This window comes from Numenius arquata, chromosome 11 (assembly GCF_964106895.1).
Source record: "Numenius arquata chromosome 11, bNumArq3.hap1.1, whole genome shotgun sequence".
In the NCBI taxonomy this organism is placed as follows: Eukaryota; Metazoa; Chordata; class Aves; order Charadriiformes; family Scolopacidae; genus Numenius; species Numenius arquata.
In genome coordinates this window covers 11742613-11765640 of record NC_133586.1, presented here as the reverse complement: position 1 = coordinate 11765640, position 23028 = coordinate 11742613, and the positions used below count along the sequence as shown (strand labels likewise).

The 23028-nt window shown below is 36.8% G+C and overlaps 1 pseudogene; it reads right to left on the bottom strand.

The window, feature by feature from the left end:
- Nucleotides 1-8064: 8064 nt before the first annotated feature.
- Nucleotides 8065-11863, bottom strand: LOC141470075 (NAD(P) transhydrogenase, mitochondrial-like; annotated as a pseudogene).
- Between the last annotated feature and the right edge of the window lie 11165 nt (nucleotides 11864-23028).

The window sequence follows — 23028 nt, the reverse complement described above, 5'->3', positions numbered from 1 at the left end:
TATAACCTCACACATGTCTAAGTGTGTTTAGAATATTGGCTTCGATCTGCATACCTTTGTCAGTTAAGAGTACAAAAATGCTTGCATTCTTTTCTATCATGACTGTGTTGGCAAAAAATATAACATAGAAACCTTTACATTGCCAAAAGCTTCCTCTCTTCCTTGAACATGGGTTGCTTTATCTGGGGAACTGGTTTCAAATCAATGCCTGAAGCAGCTGCCAGGGAATTCGCCAACAAAACTACACTGCCAAACTTTTAAATGCAGTATAATCTCTAACATAGGCATAGCCTATCTGATTTTGCTCATTTTAAAAGGAAAAAAATATAATGGGGTAAGAAACAAGAAATCTTGAATCTTTTAAAGTCCTTGAAAACTAACACGTTAGATTCAAGCAAGCAAGGTAACATGCAATACTGTTGCTGTTCCAACATATGGATGGTCCTGTGGAAATGGCCAGGAATTGTTTTTCTAGGCCCCTGCAAAGGTCTACTCCCTCTGTATAGGCAGTGGCCATTTTCAGTTAAACATGGGCCTATGTATATTCATCTTGTGAGGCATCAATTTAGAAAAGACATTTCTTGTTTTTCTCTCTCTTTGTTGGAGCTTTTCTTGTGAGAAATTAACACACCGTAACTAACACTGTACTGAACTCTGTCATTGGTCTTTAGTACCTGTTTCTGCTTTCCAGAGTTTTGGTATTGGCATGCCAGTGATAATACAATCAGGATCTTCCTGTGCTGCTGAGTTTACTCTGTTGTTTGCACCAATGACCAGAGCCAAGTCTGTATCTGAGACAAAAAGGAAATATATTACAAAATGTGTTATTATGAAAGGAAAAGCCACTACTTCAAGTTATCAAGACAACACCAAAGCACATTAATCAAGCATACAATAAACGATGACAGTTTGTTGTTTCATCTGAATGAAAAAATTAGGTCCATCTGTTGGTGTTCAAACCTAGAATCGAATCTTGGCAGCGACATGTGCTAATGAAAACTATTACAAAATTTTGTGCATTGTCTGCGTAAGTTGTCATGAAAATAAATGCTCCTAAGATTTCAGAGGCAGTCTTACGCAAGGCCCTTGTGAGGTCACTAAATAGAGCGCATATGTGCAATCTGAGGATGAAATCCGTTATCTTAGACTGCGTAGCTTATTTCAATACTGCTGACCTACAGTCCAAACCTAAAGTCTCAGTTCTGTTCGGTTCGTCAGTTCCATAGCTCTACATGCAAGAACAACTCCATTTACACACAATCTGTTGTAGGTCCAGGAATTAACATTTTAGTCATCCAAGAGATTCCAAAGCTTGGGTTAAGATGGTAGAACACAGCTCTAAAAATTGCTATAATTTCTAAAACCTCTAGCCACAGTGCTCATGAATGGTGTATTTCTAGCGTAACACCACTGATACAGAAATGGGGCTTAGTTTAGAGCACCAGCAGTATCAACGACATCACCCTTAACTTCAATCTCATAGCATCCTTCAAGGAACTCTTAATGGGTTTGTGAAACATGACATCTGCAAAAGCAGCAGTGATTTCTCTACCAAGCATACTTACCCTACCAATTCTTTTCTTTTTGTAAAGCTGTTCACAGTTTGCCCAGTAAAGTCAAGCTTCATGGTCTGTACAGCTGTTCACTCTCCTAAAGTCCTTAAAGTCAGCATCACGTTCCAGCTTCCAGTCCTCTTAACCTTTTCAAGCACAGGGCTGGCTATGCCTTCCAGGAGCCTGGCAACCAGAGAAGGATGTTCTGGCTGTTACCACCTTGATATTTGCTGCAATAGGCCTCCGAGTGACTGAGGTGCAAGATCCAAAGGAATTTAGTGTACTGTTACATGGAGAACAGCCTCCAGGTGTAAGACAACCATAGGTCTACTTTGAGCAAAGAGTGGAATAAAAACAGTCGAATACAGAAGTGTCTCTTTTCCCTGCTATTTCTAAGTTCCTAATATGCATGCAAATATGTCGACAACAGATACAACAATGCTATCAGATTAGCCTCATTTACAGCGATGAAGCTACACCTATTTCAGACATTTATGAAGAGTAGATACATCATCTTGCCTTTCCAGACTGAGCTTATAGGACGGACAGCGAGTCAGAAACAGTTTAAGATTGTCAGCTGAAAAGATTTGATACAGAGTCTTCTCAGAGGCAGTAAATTCAAGATCCCTATGTACTAAATTTAGCTCATAAACCTTCCTTTATGAGCTATCACCTGCATATTTGCTTGGAACAAAATCATATAGTTTGACTCCCATCCATTAAGCTGGGTCCAGTGATGCAAAGCAGCTCTAAAACAGATAAACCAGTGAAGAATTCTTATGTGAATGAAATATGGCCAGTGCAAGGTGATACAAGTATCTGAAAAGGTGCTGTTGAAATTATCAGATCCCCACCTGTCAGTGGCCTACATAGACTCTGGTTTAATAGTTGGCAGCCTGAGGAGGAGGGGGAACGCCTAGCGGCAGTACAGAGTCATTTTTTGCCTTTCTTCCTGGTCCTACAGATCATATGCATCTCCAGAGAAATGATCACAGCTGTTATGGCCTTCTTTACTTCTGCAGTGTGGAAAATATTAGGAAAGACTGCCATCCTCACAAACTTAGGACTTACACAGAAAAAAATCCAAAAGAGACAATTGAGTGAAAATTAAAACCAAAAATCATTAACACCCTGAACATTGATTTTTTTTGTGTGCATGTGTTTTTAACAGTGCAGTGTTCTATTTGGAATTCACTATTTTATTGCAAATAAAGCCTCTGACCCTTTTAAAAATAATTTCTTTAATCTTGAAAAGTATATAAACATCTTGACTAATAACAAATTTCTAGGTCTTTGAGTGTTTTCTATTGGATTTTTTAGTGTGGCTATACAAAAACAACAGCACTTAATATTATTCGCTACAGCAGCCTGCTTTGCTGGGGGAGGCACTTTGGCAGTTCTCTTGCTTTTTTTCCATATCCCTCTCCTTTCAGAGGCCCCTCATCATGATGACCCATCCATTTGGCTAAGGGCTACACGCAGCTGCATCTGAAAGAAGCCAACTGTATTCTTGGGTCAGCTGGAGAAGTCTGCTTGATTACAGCTGTAGGTACACACAGCGCTTCTAACGCCCATAACTTAAGGGAGAGAAGACCTAGGTCTCACCTCAGGTTTCAGAGGTGCAAAACAGATCAGCTGGCTACACAGCAAGTGCTCAGTAGCTTCAGGCAATCCAGTGCATAAAAACTATTTTATTTCAGAATTTTATTCTACATATTCGGAACCATAGTCTGTTGTTCACAAGCATTCATGAAATACTATAACTTTTTGTGATTTATTATAACAAGAGAAGAATGATTAGCTAGCACATTTCAACTCAGTGGCTATGCTGTCCTGTAGATGCGATGCCTGAAAACTGAATGTTTCCTGACCTCCGTTAATATTTTCCGTGTATAGTTATCCTACAGAAATTAAACTCTCCTAAAATATCATGACACAAACTTTTTTGTTATTGTTGCTAATCGAAAATGAATATTGGCCAAAGCTTGCCATTCTCAGAGAAATCTCAGACTGAATAGCTGATTACCCTGCATAAATCTTGGCAGTTACAGGTAACAGTGACAGGCATTTTTAGGAAAAGCAAGAGATTTTTTTTTATTTTATGAGAATTAACACAAAAAGGGAAGCCCAATGAAGTAACTTCAGTAACTTCATCTCATATTTCTTTGCTATAAACCAGTACCATTTGTAGGGTAAAAAAAAAAAAAAAAAATCCATTAGAGGTTTGTGCCCAAATTCTTTGCATTTCCACTATCCCCAGCTCTGTGCTAGAGGCCTTCATTATTTTTTAATATGAGAAAAACTCCTAGCAGAGTTCACAGGTATAAAGTGAGGCATTGTTCATTAAGGTCATAATCATAAAGAGCAGGTCTGACTTACATGATAGCTGCAACAGATACCAATAGTAAAACCTCAAAATTCCAGGACAGGACAAATGGCATAAACCAGATGAAATTAAAATTAGTGTAGCCTTAGGTCTACAGCCTTGATGAACCCTTTTGCCTTACGCTGTATCATTACAAAAGGAAGAGGATGTAGTACTGCCGAGATGTATGCTGTATTATCAAGTGTGATACTTCTGGTTGACCAATGTTTTTCACTAGAACTATAACATTAATTATGGTTGTAACTCACTGCATCAGGAAGCATTCAGCTTTCGCTAATATCACATACATTCTGGACACTATTAAATGGGTTTACTGGTGACAAGTAGGCACCAAGTCCCAAAAATTTTGTACTTCTTGAACACATCTGAACAAAAGGTTTCAATGCAAACATAGGGAAGAAGAAATACAGCCTTGTTGTTTGTGACCAAACATTTATTATAACCCCCTTCTTAGCTTATATTGTATTTTAATGCCTATAATGCAAATTTTCAAGTCTCTTGCATATTTGTACATCACTAAAATAATAGTTAATACTTATCACTAGTCTGCAACAGACAAGAAAGCAAAATCTGTGCCCTGAAACACTTAAAATCAAGGATAAAAGCATCAAAGAGAGTAGACTTGTCAAGATGAAGCTGGACAATGCCTTAATATTGCGCACTCAAGTAGTCTGCAAGTAAATGACTGCAGGCTTAGGTTTTCAAAACAGATTTCAAGGTAAAGAAAAATAGCACTCTGTTGGAAAGCTCAGGACACTCCAGCTTCTGAGAAAGCATAACATATCTATAGGAACAGAGATGATTAGGCATGAAGTTGACTAATAATTGTAGAAGTCTGTATTTACAGGCAAAGCCCAGGCAGGAATGACTGCTAACATCACATGAGACACAGGCTGCATATAAGGAGAGAAGTACTATTTAACAATTTTAATATTTGGATAACAAGCATAAATTGTATAGATTCAAAGGAAGTTGAAACAAGAGTTTGGCATTATTAAAGTGACAGTGAACACTGAAATACACAGAATGCTATGCAAGACCTGAGGTAGCTTGAAAAGCCTACTATTGAGTAATTGAACAATATCTGAACTTTCCTCCAGGGTAATGATAAAATTAGACTCCTTTATCATTTCAATAGCTTGGTCTAATCCAACTTCAGTGAAAGTTCCAACAATTTCCACAGGTTTCCTTCCTGCTGTAGATGCGGTACCATATCCACCCAAAAATGACATTTGGCAAAGACCTGATCATGGCCTAAATGTGAAAGTATTAAATGAGCAGATTGGTCAAAACAACAGTTCCAAGTCCATTGAAAGAATCCCAAAATAAATAGTTCATTTACTGTAAATTCCCATGTAGTTTTTTTGGTAAGGCAGACTGCATTATTCTTCAGCTCATTAAAGTTTATTTTAACAAGCTGTGAAGCTGATACAGCAATGGTTCAACAGTTCAGTATTGCATTGTTGGGTTTTTTTTATAAGAAAAACTTCAGCATCCCACTTGGCACAAAAATCACACATTTCAAACAGATTTTCAGATACACCTTTGAGAAAACCTTGTTTTTCAGCCATTTTTAAGCAATTTTTCTTCTCCCTAAACTACCTTAACATTTTTCTGTAGCAAAACAAAGATGTTCTTTGTTTAAATCACATCACCCCTCTTGCTTGTTATGAAACAGTAAATTTCCCATTTCCTCAAGTCAGTTGCTGTGTGAGAGCTTTCAGTGAAGACCATTTAGCATTTTACAAAATACTAGCTTACGTTGTTGGTTTTATGAGTAAATCACATAGCTGTTACTGCTTTTCCTAGTACTTTTTAAAGTTCAATTGCCAGATATAGTGTACTAGGAACTGTTTACATACAGAATGGCTTTGGCAAAAACTTGGGCAAAGCTATGCAAGTTCTCTTACGGTATAAGATCACCACTCTGATCTGAAGGAATCTACTCTCTCAAGGCCAGCAGTTTAATCTCCATGCCAACGTGTGAGTGCCAGTCAATGCCCAGTCCATCATACCTGTGACCAGCAGGAACTGAATTGTTAGCGTGCTTACACTGTTAAGTGAAGTGCCAGGTGGAAGTGCTTGTGCTATGGGTAAAGGAGCTACTAAAAAGCAGGGTAAAAATAAGGAAGGGCTCTCCTAGCACATATATACCACTGGCAATCCTTGAGTTGGCTGGATATGTCTATGCAGCTCCACATCACGCAACCTAGACATATTCTGATTTCTTCGCTGTCCTTGGCATTTAAAGAGTTCATTTGCCAAATCCTAATTCTAGAGAACCCACCAGACATCTATCCAGTTGTTGTAACTTTTCATTAGTTACTACTATTACGAGCAAAATCCTGTCAGGGAGCCAGTCCAGTCACCCAATCGCCTACAACATCTTATTTCTAAAAGTTTCCGAAGTAGATGCCCTAGTCTTATTTCACACAGAAAATGGGGCAAACTAGTGGTATTTCCTTACCACACACACAATGCATGACAGGATAGCTCCATCCAGAGGAACCAATCAAGGCACCCACAATTGCCAGAATGTTTTCAATAAGAAATCCTTCTGCACACAAAGCTCAGAGTAACTGTTTGGTATTTTAGTAACAGGCATATCTGCTCCACCTATGGCTGTCAGTCCCTGCAATTCAGTAAGCACCACAGAAGGGAAAGAAAAATTAAATTCACATTTCAATAAATTATGTAATTCCTAAAATATTTAATAAGTGAAACAAAAGCAAATAAAAGTTTATTCAAGCACCCAGTTAGCAGAAGATTGTTACCTATCATCATTATTGGTTTTGGTCATGTAAGCAGATACGCCTTTAGAATTTTTGCTGAAAGATTATACAGGCATAATAGGAGCTGAAATAATTTGTTATTTTGCAGAACAAGACTCTTACTCTCTTATTTCTTTCGAAAACTAGCCCACAGTTACAGCAATGGGTAGGATTACATATACATCTGACTAGATAAACATCCACAGCTCATTTTACAGCACTGCTGCTGGCTAAAAAGTTTTGGATCACTGCGGTGTGGTTTGTGGGATCCTGCAGGGTCTTGTAGACTTGGTATGGAATTTCTATAGGGCTAGATAAACATTCTGTAGAGTGCTTTATTGATTCCCCATAATTCATGCCAAATTTTTCAGCTAACATGCAAGACTGCATCGTGGCTAGCATTCAGCAAGCGCTAGATGTGCATGCAAAAACCTTACATTTATTTGCAATGAAGAGGTTCAAGAATTGCTCTCTTGATACTATTACCATAGTTGGGGGAATCCTGTAATACCAAGACTGCACACTAATCCAGGGGTGTAGCTTGGATCCAATGTAAAAATTATCATACTAGCCAACAGCATTCAACAAGTGGTGCCCAAGTAGGAATGGTGCCGAGTTTGGCAAACCTGAAAGTGAGCTCTAACACTGCATTGACTTTAGCACTAAAATATTTTTATTGCTAAAGCACTAGAAATTAAGACAGGCTACAGATACAGAATAAAAATACCAAAGATATTGGTCTCCTTGGAAATTGGTTTAGCTGGAAGAAAGACCCACCTATTGCAGATACAACACAAAAAACTTAAGAATTCTATTGGAAGGAATTCTCAGAAATGGAAGTGCTCCAGCTCCTGTCATATTCAGTGAGTCATTCTATTTCAGCCTTGTTAAATATGGGAAAACAAAAGCAGTCTGATATACAATTGCTCTGTAGTAGGAAACAGGACTATTCAGAACACAAAGCTTCAATAGCTATAGGAAGTAATTGATACATAGGGATCTTAAAGATATCTTACTACAATTCCTCCAGCCACTAGTTGTTCACATCAGGCTCTTAGGAGTAAGACCCCATGGAATCTAAGTCAAACACTTAGTTAAACAAACACTCTCTAGCAAATCTAGCAAAAGAAATCCTTGAGACCAACATCAACATCTCTCCTAATCAACACAAAAGCCAAAGGCACTAACCTCTTGCTCGTGTTCCAGTCCTACCAAATTTGTTAAGCTAAGCTGTATAAGGCTACTTCCCTCCCCTCGCAAAGGAGCTAAGAGAATTAGCCCGCAACTCCCCCTAGGATTCAACTCTATTTTGAGGAAAATAGAAGAGGGCCTTTAGTAAGCTTCATCCTAAATTTCATGTGACAGCCTTAAGTAAAGAGTACCCAGCAGTTTTCCATAAGCCACTAAAGAAGCACTGAAATGTAGTGCCCCAATGATATGCTGCGATTTTGAGAACCTTGGCAGAAGGATGAACATCAAAGTGTGGATATTCAATCATGTACTTGGCAATACGTATGAGAGCTGCCAAACCAACCAGACTGTGAAATGCAGCTACAAGCTGAGGAAGGTCAGAGATTTCAGTTCCTTTTGCAATGGTAAGACCTGTAAAATTAAGTTATTTATATCCAAAATAAAATATTACACTGTTTCATACTCAAAGCATAAACAGATCATTGAGCAAGAAAGGACTGTTTACTTTTTAGTGTTGTTTTCCTTTTCGTACAATGAAATAGAAATACAATAGTTATAGGAAATTTTAACCTAATTTAAGTCTTTCCCAAAAATACATTGCTAGAACATTTTGGGATGAGAACTTGTAAGAAACAGAGCCAGAACAGTTCTTTTGAAGCCACTGTTTCTTATGTATGGGAGAGAGTTGTGGAAACTCCAGCGGGTGCATTCACAAACACATTTTGCCTACAGACAATCAAGGCAGGCCAATTGCCTTGGACGCATTAGAAGACTACCACAATCTAAGTGACAAACTGACAAAGAAGTAGTACCTTCAGCTCTTCTCTCTTGCCAAGTTTCTACCTCAACTTTTGTGAATTTCTATTGGTCTCCACGGTATCAGATACAAAATCATCAGAGAATCAGCATTAAAACTAAATTAATGTTTTCAAATATTTATTTTCCCACGAATTAATAAATTGTATTTCAGATCAACTGAGACAGTCAATAGATTCATAACAAGAAAATTGTTTCAGTTGAGAAAATGAACAGGAGGTTCCGACGACGTTATGATTTCAGTACTTTTTGAAACTTTTTTTTTTTCCAGAACATTCTACTTCTACAAAACTTAAGCTTTTTTATCAGCAATTAATTTACACACCTCCTTAGTTAAGACTACCACCTTTAGGAATTCAAACACTTTCATAATATATTTTCCTATCCTCTCAAAGAATAGTAAATTAATTAATAACACTTAACAAGAATGCTGTGAATCGAACACACATACTGTATAAGAAGTGTACATACCCATTGTGCCACCCAGAGCAATAGCTATAGACGTCCATGCAAGCACTTCTAGTGAGGATTTAGGTGCTCCTACTGCTGCTTGCTCCTAAATCTCTGACACCCCAATCACACCAAGGGCATTCCCAAATCCACAAGTGTTCTGACTAGACAACCCTACCAGCATTCTTGTACAGCACACAACAGAGCCGAAATACATAATCTGAAGAAAAAAAAATTAACATCTAGTATTGCTGTACTTCAAGTTTTACTCTTTATAAAGGAATACAGAGACACTGAAAGGCTTTTAAAATTTCCAAGGAGGACTGAGAACCAATCGTTTATCTTTAAAGATGAGAAATATTTCTTCTTTGTTTATTAATGCAAATGATTATCCATTTCTGATTATAAGACTTCTGCACATTCCTCCTTTCACATTTTCTGGTTTCTGTATTTATTTATGACACCAATCCATCAAGGAACCATGAAACTAATTAGCATCCCAGCAACTCAGTTCCAGGATCCATTGACATATATTAGAGTACATGTTTTCAATTATCATCAACACTGACATATTGTTTTCTAATACTAGTCTACAATGCCTCAATTACTGCCTTATTGTTTACTGTTTACAGGCTTATTTCTTAATACTCTGTCTCAAGAGAAAAACACTTATCACATTACTTCAAGCTGAAAGATACTACACCTTCGCTAGATTTGCCCTGCACTGAACAAACTTAAAACTGTTTTAGCCATCATATTCTTTATGGGTAAAAGCAGTGTATTTTATCAAGCTAAATATGAAGTTCTGATTCTCTCGTATTTTGATTTTAGATGTTTTGATATAAGTGCTCTGAAATTCCTACATGACCAGATTTAGTAAACATGTGATCTTCCTTCTGATATTTAAAGAGCACACGGTGACTTAATTTCAAATATTAAATCTTTTAACGTGCACTACTGAATGAGTTGAAAGTATGATCCAAAATACTATAGTCAGAAAAATCCATGATGCTCAAATCATAATTAACAGACAAATATCGAACAACATTCTTAGAACATTCAGAAAGGCCAAAGACTATGTGTTGGCTGGTATCTTCAAGAAATATTTATGGCCTTTTCAGAAATCTAAAAGTCCAGAGACTTAAATCTGACAGAAGGGAAACTGTCATATAAGAATATTAACACTGCTGAGATGGAGCTAGTTTATAGATGCTGTATCCTGAGATTTGGGGTTGAACAGAACAGCTGTACGATTATATTGATGTCGCTTGTACTATAGACTGTGGAAAAGACGCAACATAAAATTTCGCAGAACACATCTCAAGTACTCAAGCATTCATTGTAAGACAACTGGGAAAAAATATTAGCTGCAGTGATTTTACACCTTACCTCTAAGAAGCAACAACACAGCATACAATTTTGATCCAGTGTTTATCTAATTATTAACCTGGTCCTCACAATGAATTGGGTCAAAACTCAAGTGTAAGAATTAGTCTCCTTTATTTGAACGCAGAGTATAAACTGAACGTATCTGCTACTGCTTCCAGTTCAGTCTGAGCTTTTAAGATTTTATTGATCCATTCCTTCTGTGTATTATAGCACAGAGGGAAATGTTTTACTTTATTCTTTTATACAGATATGAGCTATTCTAGTATGGTAATACAATATCATTTCAAAGAAGGGGTTCCAATGTAAAACTAACTGCGAAACAACCATTTGGAAAATAAGCTTTGTTACTATGTCTATTGACTGCGATGTGACTTTATGATAAGTTCCAGGACATCCATCAGATTTCTCTCCAGTGATGGTATTGGTTTAAAAAAAAAAAAAATCAGGAAAACCTTTAAAGCATTAATGAAATCCGACACCTCATTTCTTCCAGATTTAGCGCTGAACGCTTTTCTAGGACGTAGGAAGCCTTAAGGGCAGGTAAGAGAACCAGTTCAGGTCTGATTACTATCAGATTGTTTTCTTCCCAAAATACTTTCTCTGTCTATAGTAAAGATAATTGCCAATTAGATTCTACCTCTAGTAAGAAATCGCCCAGTTTTAATAAGTTTTGAACACCACATGCATCTGGAGATTAAAAAATAGCAAATAAAAGTAAATGTGGTCTCTCTCCTGATGTACTTACTTTCTAAACTAGATACAGATTGGTGCTTCTACAAATGAATTAAGTTCTTTGATGAATGTATTGCTGCTTTCTAACTGACTATTATAGAACTGGAAATGCAAAGCTCTTTTCTCTTAAAAGAAACATAACACAGTCAAAGGAATATGCTCAAATAAGGACAGCAGAAAATAGGAAGGCTATAAAATTGTTTCTCTGGCCCTAGGGATAACAGATTCCATGATCTAATGAAGAGGGATGGCAAATATTTGCCCATATAAGTGAATAGTTTTCTTGGAGGGCCTGATTCTGTACATACCCCTCGTTCCTTGCTGCTTGTAGCAATTAATATTTCAGGCAGAATCAGGCTCTCTGCTTGCTCATATGACCAGCTTTGTTATCCAAGACCACCCTTCTAGTTTGGGATTACTTAACTATTGAACAGAAGAAAACATAACGTTGAATAACCTGTTCAATATTATGTCCAATGGCATAGAGATGTACCATATCTTCCTATAAACACTGCTTTAGGGAGAAGGCAGAGATAATTGTATTCTGGAGTAGGTCATTTGAACATATCCAGCATTTTGCATAATTAAGAAACTACCCATTCAGAAATATAAATTTTACTAGCAAGTAAGAACTCCCATCTGTACACTTTCTTTCTCTGCACATCCTTTTATGTTAAAACTGGTATAACTGTCACTTTGTATTCTGCAGCTTATTCTAGTTGCAAATTCAGTTCTTATATGGTGTCAGACTTTACCTTCTTTTCCTTTTAATAGGAGCATTTTCATATCTTTTTAAATGGATTCCTTATTCTCTCTCTAAGTCAGTCTAAGCCTTCCTTCCCCATCTTATTTCCTAAACTTCTAGCATGGCTATGGTACTATATACAGTATGTTTGCTTAGTTTTTTCATTTTTACTTAGAAGAAAGTTTTTGTTGACTGTTTATGCTATTCTTTAAAAATAATTTTATCAAATTCTACCTTCCTTTTTACTTGAGAGTTACAGAACATTGTTCTACATTATGTTATCTAATTTATCTGCTTTTCCAGTCTTTAATTTTAAAAACTCCCCTATAATCTTTTTAACAGCCTTTCGTCTTCCATTATGTAGAACCCATCCTTCTGTTGTAAACGATTTATTCCATACGTTTCCTAGTTCCTAGAAAAATTCTAAACATCTTTCTTTCCAATACATGCAGACTTTGTCTCTATACATGTTTTTGGGGAGCGTTTTACTATGAGGGTGATGAAACACTGGAACAAGTTGCCTAGAGAGGTGGTAGATGCCCCATCCCTGGAAACATTCAAGGTCAGATTGGATGGGGCTCTGAGCAACCTGATCTAGTTGAAGATGTCCCTGCTCATTGTAGGGGGGTTGGACTAGATGGCCTTTAAAGGTGCTTTCCAACCCAAACCATTCTATGATTGTTAAAGAAGTTTCCAGCCAGAAATCCTATCTGTGGAGGGGTAGTCTCAGTGCAAGTGTAATCAGACTAAAATATGAAAGTATGTTTTGATTGTGGACATTTACAACGAGCCCTTTGATTCAATTACCTTAATCTATTCCTCTCCACAGTGTGCGACTGTGCAAACATTTGTTACAGGTTTGCTCCTAGACATTAAGTTGCTGACACAGATACTTCTGTAATCCGTTTTCCACACCTGAGTATTCAATCTCATGGACCAAAAGCCCATAATTATTTCTCACCTCTTTCACAGAACTGGTGAGCATGAAGGGATTTAAGGGGCTGTCCTAGCAGGACCTGAAAAAAATCAGGCTATTGATTTTGACACTCTATTAGTAACATAGAAACCTAACATTAGACATACTGAACATCAGAGATAGGTATGCTATATGGAAAACAATTAGTCAGTTATCCTAGAAAATGCTTTTTCAGAGCTGAGATCTTGAATAGTGACAACTGACTCCTGCTACCAAAACAATTAGACTATTCACAAAATTGTACATAAGCAGTTGTATTAGAAGAGTAGGTCCTTCTACCTAAAGTTCTATAAAAAATTAAATTGGAATTCAAGTTCTTCTAAAGCCAAACTGAGGTCCACATACATTAAGCTTTGCTTAGAATAGAATCCAATTTTTAAATACTTTTTCCATCATAAACAGAAATTTAAAGCTGAAAACATCAGAAAGTCTGCTCTGCGAAATGCTGTACACTGAGAAATTGACAGTTGACTGGGTAAGGATGCTGCTCAGATTGTAAATTCCCACATGCATCTTTGTACTACTATATCATGGCAAAAGCATGTAGTATCTTAATTAGGCAAAGTAACCTAGCTACTTGTGTATCAATGATCTTTGGAAAATTTAACCTAGTAGTTTCATCAACTGAAGAAATACTATTCTTTTTTGTAGACATCTTCCTTTTTGGACAAGACCATGCAGAAAGAAGCTGGTCCTATACAGATGAAAAAGCAAAGGATACAGACATGTATACCTGAGGTGATAAAGTTTTCTCTTCACATCTTCTCACTATTCCCATTAATTCTGTTAAAAACTTTCTTCTCTAGTCATCTTATTGCTCACAGAAGTATGTATATTTACTGTAGGGACAATAGGTATAAACATAAAGCCAATGCAATATTGGCATTCCTATATTTACAAGCAAGGATTATTATAAAATCCTTTGGTTGCCAGTAAAATTTCTGTGTGTGAATATGCATCATGGATCTAAGTAAAGATGAAAACAGCATTGTTTAGTGTCTGGCATAAAAGTTTTGAGACAGGAACTCATAAATTCTAATCTCATTTGTAATTCATTTTGGTTAAGTCATTAACCTTGCTTTAGCTTCCTGTGGGTCCCTCCTAATGAAATTGAACTCAAAACTGTCATAATGAAGCATATAAGAGAATAAAACAGCAGACAGTACACTTAGCAATAATAAATACAATTTCTGGTATGAGAGGCAAATGGAGGCCAGGTGTGACTCCCTGGGTAGTGTGATAACCACTATTCCAAGCAAGAACAAATCTGGTCACCATTTGAGTAAAACAAGAATTAGGAGAAACAAGCATCAGTCCTAAAATACCTGCCAAACCTATAAAGAAAAAAGTATGCACTCAAAGAATAGAAAAAGCACTTTTCTTTATTAATCATAAAATAAAAACAGACATAGAACCCAAATCCTACTTCCACTGAAGTTATGTCACTGACACCCATGGCGGCAGAAGACATTTCCTGCACATGCGTAACTTCTGTACATTGTTTTTGACAGAAGACTAATTTTGGAATAATAGAATCTTTGTCAACCTGAGGATGAAGTGAACCCCAGGATCCTGAACCCCAGGATCCAGCAGATGCATACAGGACTGCCAAACTAAATTTCTTAAATAAAAAATACTCCACTTGGGCAAATAAGGAGAAATAGTTCATCAAAAAACAAAATTAAATATGTCATAAATTCCCCAGTGACTTCTCACAACCTTTACTGCTTTAGTAGGAATACAGACCACAGTGTAGCATCTGAACATTGTTAAAAAGATGCAGACCACACATAGAGCTCAACAATACTTCCTTGGGAGAAAATATTATTGCTCCCAGTACTAGTCTTTGACCATATGTGTTAGTGGTTTAAGGAAATGTTTTTCCCTCTTTAGGAAAAGACTAGATCATTTCATTAATCCAAGATAATATGATATTTTACTTGGAGACATATTTTGTCATCACTTGCGCAATGTTTTGTTAAAAATACCCAAGGAAGCTCTGAGCAAATCAATGTACAGTATGAATTTCTACAATCAGGACACAGACCAATGTAGAAAGATATCACAATCTCACTCTTGGAGATCACAGGAGTTTAACTTTCAGATGGATTATCATTTTAGGAAGTTTTTAATAAAAACCTTAAAACTTGTAGAACAAATTGCTTAGCATTAATCAAAGAAAATAGATCTTCAAACAAGGGTGATACTTTGGACAAAACATTTTAAGTCAGTGACCCTGGGAAGAGGGCGTAAGGAAGGTCTTTCAGATGCTGTACAAAGCTTGGCTATGGAACAGTTCACTAAGTGAACCAGACTTGCTTGTCTTTTTAGTTCCTTTAAAACCAACTTTCTCTACCACCAAAAATTGCTTTCCTTGAACTAGTAGGTATTTCTACTGTTACTCATTCACCTCAACCAGGAGCTTTGAAGGCAGTGAACCCTTTAAAAGGTGTGCTATATGTATCCTTTTCTGTTATCATTCGCATTATTCTTTTTTCATTCTATCATTATTTTTAAAGGCAGTTAATGCAAAGAGCATAACAATCTTGTTTATGAGGAAAATATTATTCAACATAATCAAAACCTTTCCATATGATCCATTTTCCATTTCATACATATATTTCACCACAGATAATGACATCTGGAGCTATGAAGTGTATACAGGCCCTGATCCAAAAGCTTTTGAGAACAGCCTATGTTAATTTCAATTGGCCCTGAATTGGGTCCCTAACCTATACCACATTGGCTCTTTATTTCATACATAATTAATATCAGAACAAGCTTCTTGGTAACAAAAGGTATACAATGATTCACCAAGGATCCTGAAAAGTTGAATTTTTAGCCTTTTGTTCAATTGGAAGGCAACACGATATGTTAGCAACCCTGATTTACCACTGCATTTCAATGTTAATTCACACTACCTTTCAGGGCCTCATTTCCTTTTACATAGTTATTCCTAGCATGTCTCACCATTTAAATGCTAAACTGGACAAGAAATACAGATAAATTAGTTTTCTTGTACCTTTCATATAAACCCCAGCTGTGGTCATGATTTTCCTAGCTTGTAAGAGTATGGCTCTTCCTGTTGTGTTTTTGCTTTTGGTTGTTTGTTTTTTTTTAAATAGAAATGGGTGCAGTTCTTGGGAAAGGTTACTGAAATAACACTTCACACCTTCCTCTTGCAGAACAGAACAATCACTATTATGGATTCATGGACTCCTAGAATGGTTTGAGTTGGAAAGGACCTTTAAAGGCCATCTAGTCCAACCCCCCTGCAATGAGCAGGGACATCTTCAACTGGATCAGGTTGCTCAGAGCCCCATCCAACCTGACCTTGAATGTTTCCAGGGATGGGGCATCTACCACTTCTCTAGGCAACTTGTTCTAGTGTTTCACCACCTTTACTGTAAAAAATTTTGATTCTTGCCTTTCATTATATTATAGACTGACCCTTCAGGCAAAGTTCTGTTATGGTTACTCATTTGTCTTTCTGACATTAGTGGGATTACTCACATGAGTCTATAGAATGGGATTTAGCCTTTACCTTATACTGGTTATGATAACCCTTGGTCTGTAAAATAGCACCAACCACTGAATTCAGTCAGTTGTAAAAGCCACCTTTGTGTTCTTCTGCACCAAATTTGGCCCAATGTATTTCAGATGTAATACACTTGACACTGGAGGAGAAAAAAAATAACAAAAAACTCAAAACACAACACAAAAAATCCCAGAAAACAAACACTGAACAAGAAAATCTACCTAAATCCTAGACTACATTCCTTAAAAGCTGAGCATGAATGTGTTTCTCTTTACAAACACTTTCTTAGCCAAACAGTAATTCCAGTCTGCCAATATTTAAAAGTTTAGCAGGACTATACTTTGATTTAATGCTACCTGCAGGCAAATATGGATTCCTGTCAATTTTCAACTCACCATGACTACAGAAATTAAGCTTTCCTCTTTACTACATCCAAAATAAACTTAACTGAAAAAGAACCAGTCTATCTCCAGAAACATCTTGAATACAGAAAATTGCAGCCAACATAGAAGGAAAATCAGTTTTCAGATCTTAAGGCTGCCTCCTGATTTAACTGTATATCTAGTTCCATTTTTCCTCCAAGAATAAGGGGCCAAAAGATTTAGGAAGGAATGAGGGCTACTGCTATTGCAATAGAGACTATGCAGGGTATAGCCTAATGATGTCATATCAGGTATGAAACAAGTTTCATATTCTGAGGCTAAAACCCTGCTTGTTTCAATAGAAAACCGCTGTGTCTTTATAAGCAACAATGCTCTACCTCTCCTGACCTCGGCAAAAGACGTAGTAAGTGTCATCAAACCATTTGGCCTTTGAAGTACTTGCACTTCTTGAAGTCCTTTTGAGTATCACACACAGCTCACCTATTCCTACTTGTCAGCACCTCTATTCTATACATACTGATTTGAGTCCATTAACTATCTAGCACTTGAAGTCATATTACTTAAGGCATGGTTCAGTAGCTCAGGAGATGGGCTGATTCTTAGTAACACATTCTTTAAAAACAAAAGTTTAAAGTACAACAGTAATTTTACAGTACCAAAATTTTTATAAATCTCTTCTTGCCCCATATTTTAGTGCTTGAAACATGCAAGAAACTCCCTTCACCACGTTATCATGTAGATGTTGAATGATAATGTTTTCTTGGAATCACCAAACTCACTAACAAAATCACTGCTTTCATACAACATATTATATATGTTTTTATAAAAAAAAATATGTTTAAGTGGTGTTGAAACTCACCTTCATTACCAAAATTGCTCTAATGACATGATCAATAGCCCCATAATCTAAATCATGCTGTTGTTCAAAGTGAAAAAAAAAAAAAAATTTCTTTCTCAGGAGAAACAGCTTTAATAATTTCAAGATGCTATTGGAATAAAGGCTACTGGCTTGAGTAGCCATTCTATTTGGCAAGTCCTTATAACCAGTACTCACCACACCCTGATGAGAAAGAAAAATAAATAGTTGTCAAAGCTTTCATGTACTGGAAACTTTTCACATGTTCTCCACAGATCTGATGCCTGTTTTATACATGCTAGTAAATAAAATTTGCATATTACTGCAGACGTGAGTTACTAAAGCTTTCTTTTACAAGTTAAGGACTCAGTTTTAAACTAATAGCTTACTCTGATGCATGACCAAAGAAAGTCAGCAATTTTGTCAGGAAGCCAAAGATTAAATGAGCTGGGAGGCCAGTCAGGGAACTGGTTACAAAACCATATGGTGCTTATTTTTGGCAATAAGAAATAACTACTTCTTCAAATTCGAAAACACCTCATGATTGTCTGATAAGAATCACATTGCACAATGTGTTTCACAGATTAATTGCGCTCCAGTCAATCCCAAGGAAGAAGATAGAGATACCTTCAAAACTTAAATTCTTTGCAAGTACATCTGGATTAAGATCGTGTTTCTTTAACATCCCTTCACATTATTATGAATGCAGAACATCAAAAACCCACAAAAGAATTCTAATGCCATGCCCTGAAAACAACTTATATTGAATTCTGATCTTGAACACTGTACCCTAAATTATTGTTTCTTTCTTTCATTGCATCATTCCAGGATAGCCATCTGGACATTGCAGTTGCCAGTTCATCCCATATGCAGCCACACATGTTAGCTTCAATACACATCCTGGAGTAAGTCATGACATGATAGTCAAGTATGGCAGTCACAGAAGTCTATACAAGGTAAAACTGAAATACTTTTAACAGGACTGTTCTTTTCACCTAGCTTTCCAGAACAGGCCAATGCATGTATCTAATACCTGGAGAACAGTGAAGGCTCCAAGCAAGCATTCTGCTACTGCTTTATATTCCACTTCCTCAGCTGGTTCCTGATGAGAGACTTATCCTTCTCTAAGTATTTCAATTCAAATTTTCAACAGCAAATTAGCAGAAATATTTCTTCCTGCAGAGAAAAAGGTCTAAGTAGACTTTTCCCATTAAGAGAAGATGATGATAGCAAATTTCCTCTCAGTTCTGCTAAAGATAGAGTTGAAATTACGCAAACTTGACTATCTTACAATATTATAAATTTAAAAATAGTTTTGACAACCCATTTCGCACAAAGCTGGAGATGCTGGGCCCTCCTAGAAGAACATCAGTGTAGGCTAGCAAGTCTATGAACACTTGATATCATCAGTTTCATGATGCTTGTCTTACAATTCTTAAAGTTTTACCTGCTAAAACCAGATCATTACAGAAAAATAATCTTCCATTCAAAAAGAAAAATAGCTTTATAACTAAGTTGGAAATGTGACCCCTGAAGAGATAATGAAAGAAAAAGTTTAAGATTAATTACATCTTCACACATTTTGGAAATGTTCTTCCATCTTCTTAAGTATATCATGACATTGGACTGCACTGTTCTGGTAAGAAAAAAAAAAAGCCCAACAGGTAAAACTTGAACTGTCTAGACAATACTGTAATATATGCTCTGGCAGCTGACAAATAGTTGCACCTTTATATCATCTTACCATTACAAAATGCATGACTTTTCCAGATCACACCTGAACTTACTCTTCATCTAAAAACCGTAATCGTCTGAATGGTAATCTGTTAAAGTTTACCATTCATATTGTAAAATAGTGACACAGAACTTTTCATATTGAAATTTTAAAAAAATCACTAAATTGATTTTTCTCTTTTTCTATATTTGGAATTAGGCATTCAAAATTCCTGTTAATAAAGCTCTAGGGATTAATTAATAATGGCCTTTATGGATATCATTGTTAAAAATTATGTTACCATGCTTATAAAAGTCACAACACATAAAACATTCAAAGATGGAATGGTGTCTGGATAATATTCCAATTTGTGGTTTCATTACTTACGAAAGACACTGCTTTGTTACCCTAGAACACATTGGTAGGGATTCCATGAAAGACTTCAGCAGTGGCTTTAAAGACAGACAGTCTTTATTACTATAACATCTATTACTTTTTCATTTGTTAGAACAACACAGACATTATTTGGATTTTCTCTGCACATCAATTATTTCTAAATGCTGATGTGTAATCAACACACCTTACAAATGTAAAGTTCTACAGGATGAGTAATTTTTACTTTACCTCCAGAATCAGCTCCATAATTACTGTTATTCTTTCATTGACTCCATCATACTGTTAGTGATTAGACTCTTGGTGATTACAATTGGAGATTTCTTCTCCAATTTCATGTTTAAGAAAGCAAACCAAGCAAGCTGAATAATTCTTACTAGAAATAAAGAAGGTAAATAGGGAGATACATAATATACATGGGTGCTTTCAGACATAAATATAAAATATTAATCACATTGAGTCTGAATTGAAAATTACTAGGTAATGATGAGCAAAGAAAGAGAAGGGAATACTCTAAACCATTGTATAAGAATGAAATAAAAAACTGATCCTGAAGCCTTTACTCATTTATAGTTTTAACTACGTATCTAGATACACGCATATTTCCACTAAGAATGTTATACTAATAGGGACATATGTTCAGGCTCTGCAGTAGTCATAAGCAGTATCTTACCTGGAATAAGAGCTGTACTAATATCAATATCGGCTTCTTTATGCAGTTTGGCAAATAATGTCAAGTTTGCTTCAATATATTCTTGAGACATTTCTTTTGCATAGCCTCCAACACCCTTTCCTGTTTCAGTAGTTATCTCCTTCTAGAGATTCCACTCCAAGGTACTTAAGCTGTTGCAGTCTTGGAGGCTCAAGCAAAAATAATGGAGATGACAGATACAGGATTGTATTTCTTTTTCTAGTTTTGTGAAAACAATCATTGCTGTATTAACAGAGGCAAGACAGCAGTAGTTAGATTCTCTCATCATAACTAGATCTGTTAAAAGAAAAGGGACAAGAGTCAGCTTTTAATAAGCAATAGGCAAATCAGGCTGTGCCAACTTATTTATCAGCTTTATCTCAACAGCTTCTGAACTTTTTTTCATTTCAAACAAAAATTTCAAAAATATACTAATCACTAAAATTAGTTTCATACAAGTGAAAATACTTACCTGGGCGTTTATTATACAAAAGAAAAACTGAAGTGAGTTTGTCTAAACTAATAAAAGGTCATTTTTTGCTAAGCAGTCACTGCTTAAAGACCCGGTGCCTAGCACATGCTTAAGCATATTTAATAACTTCATTGGAAAAACCTACCTGCCTTCTTAAGTAATGAGAGTTGCTCATCCCTTGGATAAATCACTTATAAGTTTTGCAGCAATTCAATGGCACATTTTCTCTGCTGTGAGTTAAAGTATATTATAACCTATATGGATTGCTAAAGAGTTTTTGTAGTGCTTTCATTTTTGCTGTAGATATGCAGTATTTAGTCCATAATAATTCTATTATATTAATTAACAACATATGCTTAGAACTGAAGTACTAATCATCACTGGTACAATACCAAGGTCCCAACTCTATCTCATACATGCAGGGGAACAGCTGTTCTTGTGCAGATTCTCATTTTATTTTGATGAGGGCCAGGTGAGCAGTCCCCAGACTTCAATATAGCATCGGAGCCCAATCACATCTACATAACTGTCTGAATAAAATGGGGGGGTGGGGGGGTGGGGGAAGCATTTCCTGATTACAAGTAAACAGATTCCCAAAGGATAGGAGAGGAACCATGGAAGTTCAGTTGCTTGGGACACAAACGACTATTGGAATAAAGAGGGACTGTAGTTAATGGATTACACTGGCAGAGGAATGGACTGAATGACATAACAGGGTTTTCTATCCTAAATTATCATGATTTGTTTTCCAGTTTTTGAAAGTTTGAATATGAAGCAATTTGACTGGTAGGAATACAGGATCTATAGCAGAATGCCAGCTAGAAGCCTTGGGAGGAATAACATCATGTACCAGTACAGGCTTGGGACACCAATCACTGGAAAGCAGCTTTGTAGAAAAATACCTGAGGTCTTTGTCCACACCACATTGACCATGAACAAGCAACATGCTGTTGTGGCAAAGGCAACCACCAGCACCCTGGACATAAATTGCAATGTTAACACATGAGCACACAATTAATTTACCCGTGAGCACCCAATTATTATGTGCATGAGTGCCTAATCAGTTCATGTGTGAGCACTGTAACGAGCAAAAATTGCAAGGTTTAGTGGCAGGGGCTGCAGAGGTGACCTGAGCAGGAGAAGGCCACGTGTTTCCCTGTGCCATCCAGTTCCAACTGGCTCTGAAACCCATGTAAACATCCTTTCACACCCCAAAAGCTCCCACAGCAGCACATGGCACCCCTGCTCACACATGTGAGCAGGAGCTGCTAGGGTGGGAGATGTGAAGGGACATATAAAGACACACATGGAGTGTTGAGGAGACAGGCACCCAGTGAGACACTCTTGGACGCAGGCATTCCATACCAAAGGGAATTCCATACCTGAAGGAATTGTGGCCCAAGGACAGCCCATGCCAGGGCAGGGGCAGCTGTGAGGGGTGGATCAGAAAGAGTTTCACACAACCCCACACTCAAAAGAATTGGGATGGACCGAGTGTAACATGCAGGGAAAGTGAGGAAAGTTGAGACTAGGAATAGGAGAGGAAGATAATGATGTTTTGCTTAAGTTGGGCCTGGGAAGCAAGGAATAAGCATATTTAAGTGGTTTTTTTTAAATGTCTCTTTTCCTGAATATTCAAATCAGTAATTTGAAGTTTGCCTTAATTAGCGATAACTTAAGCAAAAATTCTGCAAATTAAGACTCTTTTGCCTGTGACAGAGAAACCTGGCAGATTGTTTTCTGTGAACACCCTTCAGTGCAAAGGAGAGAAGAAATTTGACCAGAATATTTTATAAAGTGTTAAGCAGTGTTCTAGATTCCAAGACATATTTTCTTACTTTATCTGGTATCAAATCCCCTGACAGTAACTCCTATTGCTTTGGCAGCTCCTGCTGCAGCCAGCCCAGCAACGCCACCACCAATTATCAGCGTCTAGAGAGATCAAACAGATAGTAAAGTGCATTCTATGTTC